Raw genomic sequence first — 13,897 nt, 5'->3', positions numbered from 1 at the left:
TGGATGGAGGGGCACCGGGAGCAGAGGAGCCGGAAGCGGAAGGGGGTGCCCATGCGAGGGGACATTTTCAGGCCAAGTACCAGCTTCAGCCTGATCCTCCTGGGAACCCCGGGGTGTACGTCGTCACACCTCCTGGTTGTCCCGCTCTGAGACAAGGAGCCGGGCTTCGCATTCCCACAGCAGCCAGTCGTGGGCTGAGGACACCTGGGGCCTTGGGAACTCCCTGGCTTCTCTTTGGATTACCATTTGGAGCTGCTTGGGAATCGTGCCGCCACACACACCCGAGTGCAGGTGTCTTCTGCACAGACTGCGGGCCTCGCGCTTCTGAATGCCACTGGCTCGCCACCCACCCACGGGTGAACCTGGTCAGGGTGCTTTCTCTAAGGAGCCGACTCTGATCCGGGCGGGCTACCGGTGTCTCTGTTTGCTCGTTTCTTTCTTCCATTTCGGGAAAGTCTGCCTTACTGGGTGTGGAAATCTCCTATGCCTTTCCTCGCCTATTCTGTCAGCTTTAAAATTCTCTTTCAGTTGCCACCCTCACAGATGGATTAGGAAACTCTTTCCGGTGCACTCATTAGTGAAATGACCTCAAGGAAGCTCGAATCCAATATCTAATCGCCGGCTTTTAGCAAGTCCACACCCGAGGGTGGTTGGGGTCCAATCCAGCCCCGGGCCAGGCCCAGGCCCCTTGGACTGGGCCACAGGAGGACACGGAGCAGGGTCCCGGCCCCCACGGGAGCGGTGCCGGCAGTTCTCCAAGGGCTTGGGGGTTTTCCAGAGGTAGGAGATGGAGGGGACTGATTTCTTCAGCGCCCCCCAAACCACCCCGCCCCACCCCAGCCATGGGACACATCCCGAGAGACGCCCCTACACTCGCTCCCCTCCCCCATGCGCTGTGCCCCAGCCCTGGCCCTGGGGAATAGGCGGCAGCCCGCCCACCCACAGGGCGGGGGCGCAGCTGACAGGGGTTGTGCGGGAGGGCGGCCCCTGGCTGGGGTCAAAGGGTGAGCGCGCGTGCGCAGTCAGCGGCGGCGCGCTGGGGGTGGGGGCGGGTAGGTGAAGGAGGCGAGGTGAGGAGAGGAGGGGGGCTGGAAGGTCTCCACCTTGGCGGGTCCAGCCGTGGAGGCGCATCGTGTCTGTGTGTGTGTGTGTTTGTGTGTGTGTGTGTGTGTGTGTGTGTGTGTGTGTGTGTGTGTGTAGACAGCCCCCCACCCCACCCCACCCCGCCCCGTCCCTCACCTCAGTCCTCCGGAGTCCGCCCGACCGGGTCGGCCAACTGCACAGGCCCGGCGCGGGTCAGCGCTATCGCGGGGAAGCGCAGTGAGGCTGGCCTCTTGAGCGGGGCAGGGGCGCCCTCCGCGGTCTAGGGCCACACCACCCCGAACGCGCCCCGTCTCGTCTGATCTCCGAAGCTAAGCAGCGTCGGGCCTGGTTAGTACTTGGATGGGAGACCGCCTGGGAATCCCGGGTGCCCTAGGCTTTTTTTTTTTTTTTTTTTTTTTTTTTTTTTTGCCTGTTGCTCTGTCCCCTTGCCCGGAGCGCGGCGGGGCGGCGGTCCGGCGGATCACCCCCACCCTCAGCGCCCGCCGCGGTGCCTGCCGCCCCAGCCCGCACCGTGGGGCCTCCTCTTGTCCCAAGCCGGGACACCGCCGCCGCGGGGCAGCATGCGTGCCATCTGGACTGTCCGGTCTCAGTCCAAAGGTCTGGTCTGTGGGAAACGACACGCTGGAGGAAACCTGGAGAGTCTGAGAGGGGAGGGAGTTCCGGAAGGATTCCAGGATGTCACTTTGAGCGAGTATGTGACCAGAACTCGTCCCGTTGCTTTTGGGGTTCTATGGGCTACACGTAGGAATCTCTGGTGGTGGCACTGGAGGTTGGGGGATCCGGAGTCACACCCAGACCTGCTCGACAGGCCTCCTTTTACTTTTCTTTTCGGATTCATGTTCTTAGAAAGTGTCTCTTATCTCTATTATTGCATTTTCTTTTCTCTCTCCTTTCTAGCAGATGATGGGAGTACAAGTATTGAGGTGACATGTGTTGCCCGTGCCCCCCTCCCCCCTGTCTCCTTATTTATTTCTCATTCTCTCCCAGCGTATTGTGGGGGTACCAATGTTCAGGTCGGGTGCATTGCTCTTTCCCCGCCTCCCCCCTCGGGTCAGAGCTTCAAGTGCGCCCATCCCCCAGTCGGTGCGCACCCACCCCCTCCCTAATGGATGTGTATGCCCACCCCCTCCCCATGCCCGCCCGACACCCACCCGATGAAGGTGATTCCTCGCTGTCCACTTAGGTGTCCATCCGTTCCTACCAATTTGCCGGTGAGCGCGCGCACGTGGTGCTCGTGTGTCCGTTCTTGGGACACCTGGCCTACTGGAACGGGTTCCAGCTCTGGCCAGGAGAACACGAGAGGCGCCCCCTCACCGCTGCTCCTCACAGCCGAATGGCACTCCGTGGTGTCCACGCGCCACATGTTACTAATGCACTCCTGGATGGATGGGCACTCGGGTCGCTTCCACATCTTTGCGATTGTGAATTGTGCCCTAACTGTCACCCTACCCCTTACCCAGCCCGTCTCCTCTGCCCCTGCCTGACGCGCTCCTCCCCCGCCAGGCCCGTCACTGTCCTCGGCCCCTGCCCCTGCCTGACCGGCCCCTTCCCGCCCCGGCCCGTCACCGTCACCGTCACCGTCCTCTGCCCCTGCCTGACAGGCTCCTCTCCGCCCGGCCCACCACCTGGGCCACTGCCTGACTCGCTCCTCCCCGGCCAGGCCCGTCACTGTCCTGGGCCCCCGCCTGACCGGCTCCTTCCCGCCCGGCCTGTCACCGTCCTCGGCCCCTGCCTGACACGCTCCTCCCCGCCCGTCACCGTCCTCGGCCCCTGCCTGACCGGCTCCTCCGTCGCCTGGGCCTTCCAGGGGCTTGGTGTGGACGCTGCTTCCAGGAAGCCCTCCAGGAACCCGGCAGCAGGGCGGCCGCAGCAGTCTGGCGCAGGCATCGCTAAGTCGCCTGCCTGCCGGGGACGGGGACGTGCCCCGCTGTGCCGCGGGGGCCCAGCCTGGTGTCTTCCCTGAGGCCCTGGGGCTGCCGCTCCCCGCAAGGGGAGAGCCTCGGAGGTGGGGACCGCCTCCTGATGGGGACGTCCACGCAGCTCTCCACGTCGGATTCCGGGGCTCTCTGTCCTGCCTGAAGGCCCAGCTGGCCTGCGGGTCCTTAGAATGGCAGGAACATCCTCAAACTGATATTGCGAGTCCGGGGGTTGTCTGCACTTTTGTGCTGGGCACCCCAGGGAGGCCCAGGGGCTGGCTGGACAACGCGGTCTGCTCGGGTGCTTTGGAGGAGCAACCGATGCCCTTGGGACTTTGGTAGCAGCGTCTCAGGTGTCTCTGAGCCCTGCGCCATGTCGGGGAGGAGGCGGGAGGGGCCGCGACCTGCAGTCGTGTTCCCGGGGTGGCACGGCATGTGGCTTCTTCCACAGGCTGCTTGGCCTGGGCTCCCTGCACCTGGGCCTTTGGGGGACTGGCCCTGTGCTTGCCAACGCTTCCTGCAGGGACCCGGAGCTGGGAGGTGGCATCTCCCAGCCCTGGGCCGGGCAGAGCCCCAGCGGGCCATGCCCACAACCTCTCTCAGCACGGGTCCCCCAGAAGGCTCCTTTGGGACCAGGATTCTCCTGCGGGTGACTTCTTAAAGTCTGGCCCCTGGATGGAGGGGCACCGGGAGCAGAGGAGCCGGAAGCGGAAGGGGGTGCCCATGCGAGGGGACATTTTCAGGCCAAGTACCAGCTTCAGCCTGATCCTCCTGGGAACCCCGGGGTGTACGTCGTCACACCTCCTGGTTGTCCCGCTCTGAGACAAGGAGCCGGGCTTCGCATTCCCACAGCAGCCAGTCGTGGGCTGAGGACACCTGGGGCCTTGGGAACTCCCTGGCTTCTCTTTGGATTACCATTTGGAGCTGCTTGGGAATCGTGCCGCCACACACACCCGAGTGCAGGTGTCTTCTGCACAGACTGCGGGCCTCGCGCTTCTGAATGCCACTGGCTCGCCACCCACCCACGGGTGAACCTGGTCAGGGTGCTTTCTCTAAGGAGCCGACTCTGATCCGGGCGGGCTACCGGTGTCTCTGTTTGCTCGTTTCTTTCTTCCATTTCGGGAAAGTCTGCCTTACTGGGTGTGGAAATCTCCTATGCCTTTCCTCGCCTATTCTGTCAGCTTTAAAATTCTCTTTCAGTTGCCACCCTCACAGATGGATTAGGAAACTCTTTCCGGTGCACTCATTAGTGAAATGACCTCAAGGAAGCTCGAATCCAATATCTAATCGCCGGCTTTTAGCAAGTCCACACCCGAGGGTGGTTGGGGTCCAATCCAGCCCCGGGCCAGGCCCAGGCCCCTTGGACTGGGCCACAGGAGGACACGGAGCAGGGTCCCGGCCCCCACGGGAGCGGTGCCGGCAGTTCTCCAAGGGCTTGGGGGTTTTCCAGAGGTAGGAGATGGAGGGGACTGATTTCTTCAGCGCCCCCCAAACCACCCCGCCCCACCCCAGCCATGGGACACATCCCGAGAGACGCCCCTACACTCGCTCCCCTCCCCCATGCGCTGTGCCCCAGCCCTGGCCCTGGGGAATAGGCGGCAGCCCACCCACAGGGCGGGGGCGCAGCTGACAGGGGTTGTGCGGGAGGGCGGCCCCTGGCTGGGGTCAAAGGGTGAGCGCGCGTGCGCAGTCAGCGGCGGCGCGCTGGGGGTGGGGGCGGGTAGGTGAAGGAGGCGAGGTGAGGAGAGGAGGGGGGCTGGAAGGTCTCCACCTTGGCGGGTCCAGCCGTGGAGGCGCATCGTGTCTGTGTGTGTGTGTGTTTGTGTGTGTGTGTGTGTGTGTGTGTGTGTGTGTGTGTGTGTAGACAGCCCCCCACCCCACCCCACCCCGCCCCGTCCCTCACCTCAGTCCTCCGGAGTCCGCCCGACCGGGTCGGCCAACTGCACAGGCCCGGCGCGGGTCAGCGCTATCGCGGGGAAGCGCAGTGAGGCTGGCCTCTTGAGCGGGGCAGGGGCGCCCTCCGCGGTCTAGGGCCACACCACCCCGAACGCGCCCCGTCTCGTCTGATCTCCGAAGCTAAGCAGCGTCGGGCCTGGTTAGTACTTGGATGGGAGACCGCCTGGGAATCCCGGGTGCCCTAGGCTTTTTTTTTTTTTTTGCCTGTTGCTCTGTCCCCTTGCCCGGAGCGCGGCGGGGCGGCGGTCCGGCGGATCACCCCCACCCTCAGCGCCCGCCGCGGTGCCTGCCGCCCCAGCCCGCACCGTGGGGCCTCCTCTTGTCCCAAGCCGGGACACCGCCGCCGCGGGGCAGCATGCGTGCCATCTGGACTGTCCGGTCTCAGTCCAAAGGTCTGGTCTGTGGGAAACGACACGCTGGAGGAAACCTGGAGAGTCTGAGAGGGGAGGGAGTTCCGGAAGGATTCCAGGATGTCACTTTGAGCGAGTATGTGACCAGAACTCGTCCCGTTGCTTTTGGGGTTCTATGGGCTACACGTAGGAATCTCTGGTGGTGGCACTGGAGGTTGGGGGATCCGGAGTCACACCCAGACCTGCTCGACAGGCCTCCTTTTACTTTTCTTTTCGGATTCATGTTCTTAGAAAGTGTCTCTTATCTCTATTATTGCATTTTCTTTTCTCTCTCCTTTCTAGCAGATGATGGGAGTACAAGTATTGAGGTGACATGTGTTGCCCGTGCCCCCCTCCCCCCTGTCTCCTTATTTATTTCTCATTCTCTCCCAGCGTATTGTGGGGGTACCAATGTTCAGGTCGGGTGCATTGCTCTTTCCCCGCCTCCCCCCTCGGGTCAGAGCTTCAAGTGCGCCCATCCCCCAGTCGGTGCGCACCCACCCCCTCCCTAATGGATGTGTATGCCCACCCCCTCCCCACGCCCGCCCGACACCCACCCGATGAAGGTGATTCCTCGCTGTCCACTTAGGTGTCCATCCGTTCCTACCAATTTGCCGGTGAGCGCGCGCACGTGGTGCTCGTGTGTCCGTTCTTGGGACACCTGGCCTACTGGAACGGGTTCCAGCTCTGGCCAGGAGAACACGAGAGGCGCCCCCTCACCGCTGCTCCTCACAGCCGAATGGCACTCCGTGGTGTCCACGCGCCACATGTTACTAATGCACTCCTGGATGGATGGGCACTCGGGTCGCTTCCACATCTTTGCGATTGTGAATTGTGCCCTAACTGTCACCCTACCCCTTACCCAGCCCGTCTCCTCTGCCCCTGCCTGACGCGCTCCTCCCCCGCCAGGCCCGTCACTGTCCTCGGCCCCTGCCCCTGCCTGACCGGCCCCTTCCCGCCCCGGCCCGTCACCGTCACCGTCACCGTCACCGTCCTCTGCCCCTGCCTGACAGGCTCCTCTCCGCCCGGCCCACCACCTGGGCCACTGCCTGACTCGCTCCTCCCCGGCCAGGCCCGTCACTGTCCTGGGCCCCCGCCTGACCGGCTCCTTCCCGCCCGGCCTGTCACCGTCCTCGGCCCCTGCCTGACACGCTCCTCCCCGCCCGTCACCGTCCTCGGCCCCTGCCTGACCGGCTCCTCCGTCGCCTGGGCCTTCCAGGGGCTTGGTGTGGACGCTGCTTCCAGGAAGCCCTCCAGGAACCCGGCAGCAGGGCGGCCGCAGCAGTCTGGCGCAGGCATCGCTAAGTCGCCTGCCTGCCGGGGACGGGGACGTGCCCCGCTGTGCCGCGGGGGCCCAGCCTGGTGTCTTCCCTGAGGCCCTGGGGCTGCCGCTCCCCGCAAGGGGAGAGCCTCGGAGGTGGGGACCGCCTCCTGATGGGGACGTCCACGCAGCTCTCCACGTCGGATTCCGGGGCTCTCTGTCCTGCCTGAAGGCCCAGCTGGCCTGCGGGTCCTTAGAATGGCAGGAACATCCTCAAACTGATATTGCGAGTCCGGGGGTTGTCTGCACTTTTGTGCTGGGCACCCCAGGGAGGCCCAGGGGCTGGCTGGACAACGCGGTCTGCTCGGGTGCTTTGGAGGAGCAACCGATGCCCTTGGGACTTTGGTAGCAGCGTCTCAGGTGTCTCTGAGCCCTGCGCCATGTCGGGGAGGAGGCGGGAGGGGCCGCGACCTGCAGTCGTGTTCCCGGGGTGGCACGGCATGTGGCTTCTTCCACAGGCTGCTTGGCCTGGGCTCCCTGCACCTGGGCCTTTGGGGGACTGGCCCTGTGCTTGCCAACGCTTCCTGCAGGGACCCGGAGCTGGGAGGTGGCATCTCCCAGCCCTGGGCCGGGCAGAGCCCCAGCGGGCCATGCCCACAACCTCTCTCAGCACGGGTCCCCCAGAAGGCTCCTTTGGGACCAGGATTCTCCTGCGGGTGACTTCTTAAAGTCTGGCCCCTGGATGGAGGGGCACCGGGAGCAGAGGAGCCGGAAGCGGAAGGGGGTGCCCATGCGAGGGGACATTTTCAGGCCAAGTACCAGCTTCAGCCTGATCCTCCTGGGAACCCCGGGGTGTACGTCGTCACACCTCCTGGTTGTCCCGCTCTGAGACAAGGAGCCGGGCTTCGCATTCCCACAGCAGCCAGTCGTGGGCTGAGGACACCTGGGGCCTTGGGAACTCCCTGGCTTCTCTTTGGATTACCATTTGGAGCTGCTTGGGAATCGTGCCGCCACACACACCCGAGTGCAGGTGTCTTCTGCACAGACTGCGGGCCTCGCGCTTCTGAATGCCACTGGCTCGCCACCCACCCACGGGTGAACCTGGTCAGGGTGCTTTCTCTAAGGAGCCGACTCTGATCCGGGCGGGCTACCGGTGTCTCTGTTTGCTCGTTTCTTTCTTCCATTTCGGGAAAGTCTGCCTTACTGGGTGTGGAAATCTCCTATGCCTTTCCTCGCCTATTCTGTCAGCTTTAAAATTCTCTTTCAGTTGCCACCCTCACAGATGGATTAGGAAACTCTTTCCGGTGCACTCATTAGTGAAATGACCTCAAGGAAGCTCGAATCCAATATCTAATCGCCGGCTTTTAGCAAGTCCACACCCGAGGGTGGTTGGGGTCCAATCCAGCCCCGGGCCAGGCCCAGGCCCCTTGGACTGGGCCACAGGAGGACACGGAGCAGGGTCCCGGCCCCCACGGGAGCGGTGCCGGCAGTTCTCCAAGGGCTTGGGGGTTTTCCAGAGGTAGGAGATGGAGGGGACTGATTTCTTCAGCGCCCCCCAAACCACCCCGCCCCACCCCAGCCATGGGACACATCCCGAGAGACGCCCCTACACTCGCTCCCCTCCCCCATGCGCTGTGCCCCAGCCCTGGCCCTGGGGAATAGGCGGCAGCCCACCCACAGGGCGGGGGCGCAGCTGACAGGGGTTGTGCGGGAGGGCGGCCCCTGGCTGGGGTCAAAGGGTGAGCGCGCGTGCGCAGTCAGCGGCGGCGCGCTGGGGGTGGGGGCGGGTAGGTGAAGGAGGCGAGGTGAGGAGAGGAGGGGGGCTGGAAGGTCTCCACCTTGGCGGGTCCAGCCGTGGAGGCGCATCGTGTCTGTGTGTGTGTGTGTTTGTGTGTGTGTGTGTGTGTGTGTGTGTGTGTGTGTGTGTGTGTGTAGACAGCCCCCCACCCCACCCCACCCCGCCCCGTCCCTCACCTCAGTCCTCCGGAGTCCGCCCGACCGGGTCGGCCAACTGCACAGGCCCGGCGCGGGTCAGCGCTATCGCGGGGAAGCGCAGTGAGGCTGGCCTCTTGAGCGGGGCAGGGGCGCCCTCCGCGGTCTAGGGCCACACCACCCCGAACGCGCCCCGTCTCGTCTGATCTCCGAAGCTAAGCAGCGTCGGGCCTGGTTAGTACTTGGATGGGAGACCGCCTGGGAATCCCGGGTGCCCTAGGCTTTTTTTTTTTTTTTGCCTGTTGCTCTGTCCCCTTGCCGGGAGCGCGGCGGGGCGGCGGTCCGGCGGATCACCCCCACCCTCAGCGCCCGCCGCGGTGCCTGCCGCCCCAGCCCGCACCGTGGGGCCTCCTCTTGTCCCAAGCCGGGACACCGCCGCCGCGGGGCAGCATGCGTGCCATCTGGACTGTCCGGTCTCAGTCCAAAGGTCTGGTCTGTGGGAAACGACACGCTGGAGGAAACCTGGAGAGTCTGAGAGGGGAGGGAGTTCCGGAAGGATTCCAGGATGTCACTTTGAGCGAGTATGTGACCAGAACTCGTCCCGTTGCTTTTGGGGTTCTATGGGCTACACGTAGGAATCTCTGGTGGTGGCACTGGAGGTTGGGGGATCCGGAGTCACACCCAGACCTGCTCGACAGGCCTCCTTTTACTTTTCTTTTCGGATTCATGTTCTTAGAAAGTGTCTCTTATCTCTATTATTGCATTTTCTTTTCTCTCTCCTTTCTAGCAGATCATGGGAGTACAAGTATTGAGGTGACATGTGTTGCCCGTGCCCCCCTCCCCCCTGTCTCCTTATTTATTTCTCATTCTCTCCCAGCGTATTGTGGGGGTACCAATGTTCAGGTCGGGTGCATTGCTCTTTCCCCGCCTCCCCCCTCGGGTCAGAGCTTCAAGTGCGCCCATCCCCCAGTCGGTGCGCACCCACCCCCTCCCTAATGGATGTGTATGCCCACCCCCTCCCCACGCCCGCCCGACACCCACCCGATGAAGGTGATTCCTCGCTGTCCACTTAGGTGTCCATCCGTTCCTACCAATTTGCCGGTGAGCGCGCGCACGTGGTGCTCGTGTGTCCGTTCTTGGGACACCTGGCCTACTGGAACGGGTTCCAGCTCTGGCCAGGAGAACACGAGAGGCGCCCCCTCACCGCTGCTCCTCACAGCCGAATGGCACTCCGTGGTGTCCACGCGCCACATGTTACTAATGCACTCCTGGATGGATGGGCACTCGGGTCGCTTCCACATCTTTGCGATTGTGAATTGTGCCCTAACTGTCACCCTACCCCTTACCCAGCCCGTCTCCTCTGCCCCTGCCTGACGCGCTCCTCCCCCGCCAGGCCCGTCACTGTCCTCGGCCCCTGCCCCTGCCTGACCGGCCCCTTCCCGCCCCGTCACCGTCACCGTCCTCTGCCCCTGCCTGACAGGCTCCTCTCCGCCCGGCCCACCACCTGGGCCACTGCCTGACTCGCTCCTCCCCGGCCAGGCCCGTCACTGTCCTGGGCCCCCGCCTGACCGGCTCCTTCCCGCCCGGCCTGTCACCGTCCTCGGCCCCTGCCTGACACGCTCCTCCCCGCCCGTCACCGTCCTCGGCCCCTGCCTGACCGGCTCCTCCGTCGCCTGGGCCTTCCAGGGGCTTGGTGTGGACGCTGCTTCCAGGAAGCCCTCCAGGAACCCGGCAGCAGGGCGGCCGCAGCAGTCTGGCGCAGGCATCGCTAAGTCGCCTGCCTGCCGGGGACGGGGACGTGCCCCGCTGTGCCGCGGGGGCCCAGCCTGGTGTCTTCCCTGAGGCCCTGGGGCTGCCGCTCCCCGCAAGGGGAGAGCCTCGGAGGTGGGGACCGCCTCCTGATGGGGACGTCCACGCAGCTCTCCACGTCGGATTCCGGGGCTCTCTGTCCTGCCTGAAGGCCCAGCTGGCCTGCGGGTCCTTAGAATGGCAGGAACATCCTCAAACTGATATTGCGAGTCCGGGGGTTGTCTGCACTTTTGTGCTGGGCACCCCAGGGAGGCCCAGGGGCTGGCTGGACAACGCGGTCTGCTCGGGTGCTTTGGAGGAGCAACCGATGCCCTTGGGACTTTGGTAGCAGCGTCTCAGGTGTCTCTGAGCCCTGCGCCATGTCGGGGAGGAGGCGGGAGGGGCCGCGACCTGCAGTCGTGTTCCCGGGGTGGCACGGCATGTGGCTTCTTCCACAGGCTGCTTGGCCTGGGCTCCCTGCACCTGGGCCTTTGGGGGACTGGCCCTGTGCTTGCCAACGCTTCCTGCAGGGACCCGGAGCTGGGAGGTGGCATCTCCCAGCCCTGGGTCGGGCAGAGCCCCAGCGGGCCATGCCCACAACCTCTCTCAGCACGGGTCCCCCAGAAGGCTCCTTTGGGACCAGGATTCTCCTGCGGGTGACTTCTTAAAGTCTGGCCCCTGGATGGAGGGGCACCGGGAGCAGAGGAGCCGGAAGCGGAAGGGGGTGCCCATGCGAGGGGACATTTTCAGGCCAAGTACCAGCTTCAGCCTGATCCTCCTGGGAACCCCGGGGTGTACGTCGTCACACCTCCTGGTTGTCCCGCTCTGAGACAAGGAGCCGGGCTTCGCATTCCCACAGCAGCCAGTCGTGGGCTGAGGACACCTGGGGCCTTGGGAACTCCCTGGCTTCTCTTTGGATTACCATTTGGAGCTGCTTGGGAATCGTGCCGCCACACACACCCGAGTGCAGGTGTCTTCTGCACAGACTGCGGGCCTCGCGCTTCTGAATGCCACTGGCTCGCCACCCACCCACGGGTGAACCTGGTCAGGGTGCTTTCTCTAAGGAGCCGACTCTGATCCGGGCGGGCTACCGGTGTCTCTGTTTGCTCGTTTCTTTCTTCCATTTCGGGAAAGTCTGCCTTACTGGGTGTGGAAATCTCCTATGCCTTTCCTCGCCTATTCTGTCAGCTTTAAAATTCTCTTTCAGTTGCCACCCTCACAGATGGATTAGGAAACTCTTTCCGGTGCACTCATTAGTGAAATGACCTCAAGGAAGCTCGAATCCAATATCTAATCGCCGGCTTTTAGCAAGTCCACACCCGAGGGTGGTTGGGGTCCAATCCAGCCCCGGGCCAGGCCCAGGCCCCTTGGACTGGGCCACAGGAGGACACGGAGCAGGGTCCCGGCCCCCACGGGAGCGGTGCCGGCAGTTCTCCAAGGGCTTGGGGGTTTTCCAGAGGTAGGAGATGGAGGGGACTGATTTCTTCAGCGCCCCCCAAACCACCCCGCCCCACCCCAGCCATGGGACACATCCCGAGAGACGCCCCTACACTCGCTCCCCTCCCCCATGCGCTGTGCCCCAGCCCTGGCCCTGGGGAATAGGCGGCAGCCCGCCCACCCACAGGGCGGGGGCGCAGCTGACAGGGGTTGTGCGGGAGGGCGGCCCCTGGCTGGGGTCAAAGGGTGAGCGCGCGTGCGCAGTCAGCGGCGGCGCGCTGGGGGTGGGGGCGGGTAGGTGAAGGAGGCGAGGTGAGGAGAGGAGGGGGGCTGGAAGGTCTCCACCTTGGCGGGTCCAGCCGTGGAGGCGCATCGTGTCTGTGTGTGTGTGTGTTTGTGTGTGTGTGTGTGTGTGTGTGTGTGTGTGTGTGTGTGTGTGTAGACAGCCCCCCACCCCACCCCACCCCGCCCCGTCCCTCACCTCAGTCCTCCGGAGTCCGCCCGACCGGGTCGGCCAACTGCACAGGCCCGGCGCGGGTCAGCGCTATCGCGGGGAAGCGCAGTGAGGCTGGCCTCTTGAGCGGGGCAGGGGCGCCCTCCGCGGTCTAGGGCCACACCACCCCGAACGCGCCCCGTCTCGTCTGATCTCCGAAGCTAAGCAGCGTCGGGCCTGGTTAGTACTTGGATGGGAGACCGCCTGGGAATCCCGGGTGCCCTAGGCTTTTTTTTTTTTTTTTTTTTTTTTTTTTTTTTGCCTGTTGCTCTGTCCCCTTGCCCGGAGCGCGGCGGGGCGGCGGTCCGGCGGATCACCCCCACCCTCAGCGCCCGCCGCGGTGCCTGCCGCCCCAGCCCGCACCGTGGGGCCTCCTCTTGTCCCAAGCCGGGACACCGCCGCCGCGGGGCAGCATGCGTGCCATCTGGACTGTCCGGTCTCAGTCCAAAGGTCTGGTCTGTGGGAAACGACACGCTGGAGGAAACCTGGAGAGTCTGAGAGGGGAGGGAGTTCCGGAAGGATTCCAGGATGTCACTTTGAGCGAGTATGTGACCAGAACTCGTCCCGTTGCTTTTGGGGTTCTATGGGCTACACGTAGGAATCTCTGGTGGTGGCACTGGAGGTTGGGGGATCCGGAGTCACACCCAGACCTGCTCGACAGGCCTCCTTTTACTTTTCTTTTCGGATTCATGTTCTTAGAAAGTGTCTCTTATCTCTATTATTGCATTTTCTTTTCTCTCTCCTTTCTAGCAGATGATGGGAGTACAAGTATTGAGGTGACATGTGTTGCCCGTGCCCCCCTCCCCCCTGTCTCCTTATTTATTTCTCATTCTCTCCCAGCGTATTGTGGGGGTACCAATGTTCAGGTCGGGTGCATTGCTCTTTCCCCGCCTCCCCCCTCGGGTCAGAGCTTCAAGTGCGCCCATCCCCCAGTCGGTGCGCACCCACCCCCTCCCTAATGGATGTGTATGCCCACCCCCTCCCCACGCCCGCCCGACACCCACCCGATGAAGGTGATTCCTCGCTGTCCACTTAGGTGTCCATCCGTTCCTACCAATTTGCCGGTGAGCGCGCGCACGTGGTGCTCGTGTGTCCGTTCTTGGGACACCTGGCCTACTGGAACGGGTTCCAGCTCTGGCCAGGAGAACACGAGAGGCGCCCCCTCACCGCTGCTCCTCACAGCCGAATGGCACTCCGTGGTGTCCACGCGCCACATGTTACTAATGCACTCCTGGATGGATGGGCACTCGGGTCGCTTCCACATCTTTGCGATTGTGAATTGTGCCCTAACTGTCACCCTACCCCTTACCCAGCCCGTCTCCTCTGCCCCTGCCTGACGCGCTCCTCCCCCGCCAGGCCCGTCACTGTCCTCGGCCCCTGCCCCTGCCTGACCGGCCCCTTCCCGCCCCGGCCCGTCACCGTCACCGTCACCGTCACCGTCCTCTGCCCCTGCCTGACAGGCTCCTCTCCGCCCGGCCCACCACCTGGGCCACTGCCTGACTCGCTCCTCCCCGGCCAGGCCCGTCACTGTCCTGGGCCCCCGCCTGACCGGCTCCTTCCCGCCCGGCCTGTCACCGTCCTCGGCCCCTGCCTGACACGCTCCTCCCCGCCCGTCACCGTC

The 13,897-nt window shown here is 64.2% G+C and overlaps 4 pseudogenes; all 4 read left to right on the top strand.

Moving 5' to 3' along the window:
- The first annotated feature begins 1,361 nt into the window (after positions 1–1,361).
- LOC142866568 (uncharacterized) lies at positions 1,362–1,480 on the top strand (annotated as a pseudogene).
- Positions 1,481–5,045: 3,565 nt separating this feature from the next.
- Positions 5,046–5,164, top strand: LOC142866567 (uncharacterized; annotated as a pseudogene).
- A 3,558-nt stretch (positions 5,165–8,722) lies between these two features.
- On the top strand, positions 8,723–8,841 carry LOC142866565 (uncharacterized; annotated as a pseudogene).
- Positions 8,842–12,386: 3,545 nt separating this feature from the next.
- Positions 12,387–12,505, top strand: LOC142866564 (uncharacterized; annotated as a pseudogene).
- Positions 12,506–13,897: the final 1,392 nt, after the last annotated feature.

Source organism: Microcebus murinus, unplaced genomic scaffold, assembly GCF_040939455.1.
Source record: "Microcebus murinus isolate Inina unplaced genomic scaffold, M.murinus_Inina_mat1.0 scaf006_hap2_Mmur4.0, whole genome shotgun sequence".
In the NCBI taxonomy this organism is placed as follows: Eukaryota; Metazoa; Chordata; class Mammalia; order Primates; family Cheirogaleidae; genus Microcebus; species Microcebus murinus.
The sequence above is the reverse complement of the archived record's forward strand: the minus strand, read 5'-3'. Positions and strand labels throughout refer to the sequence as shown.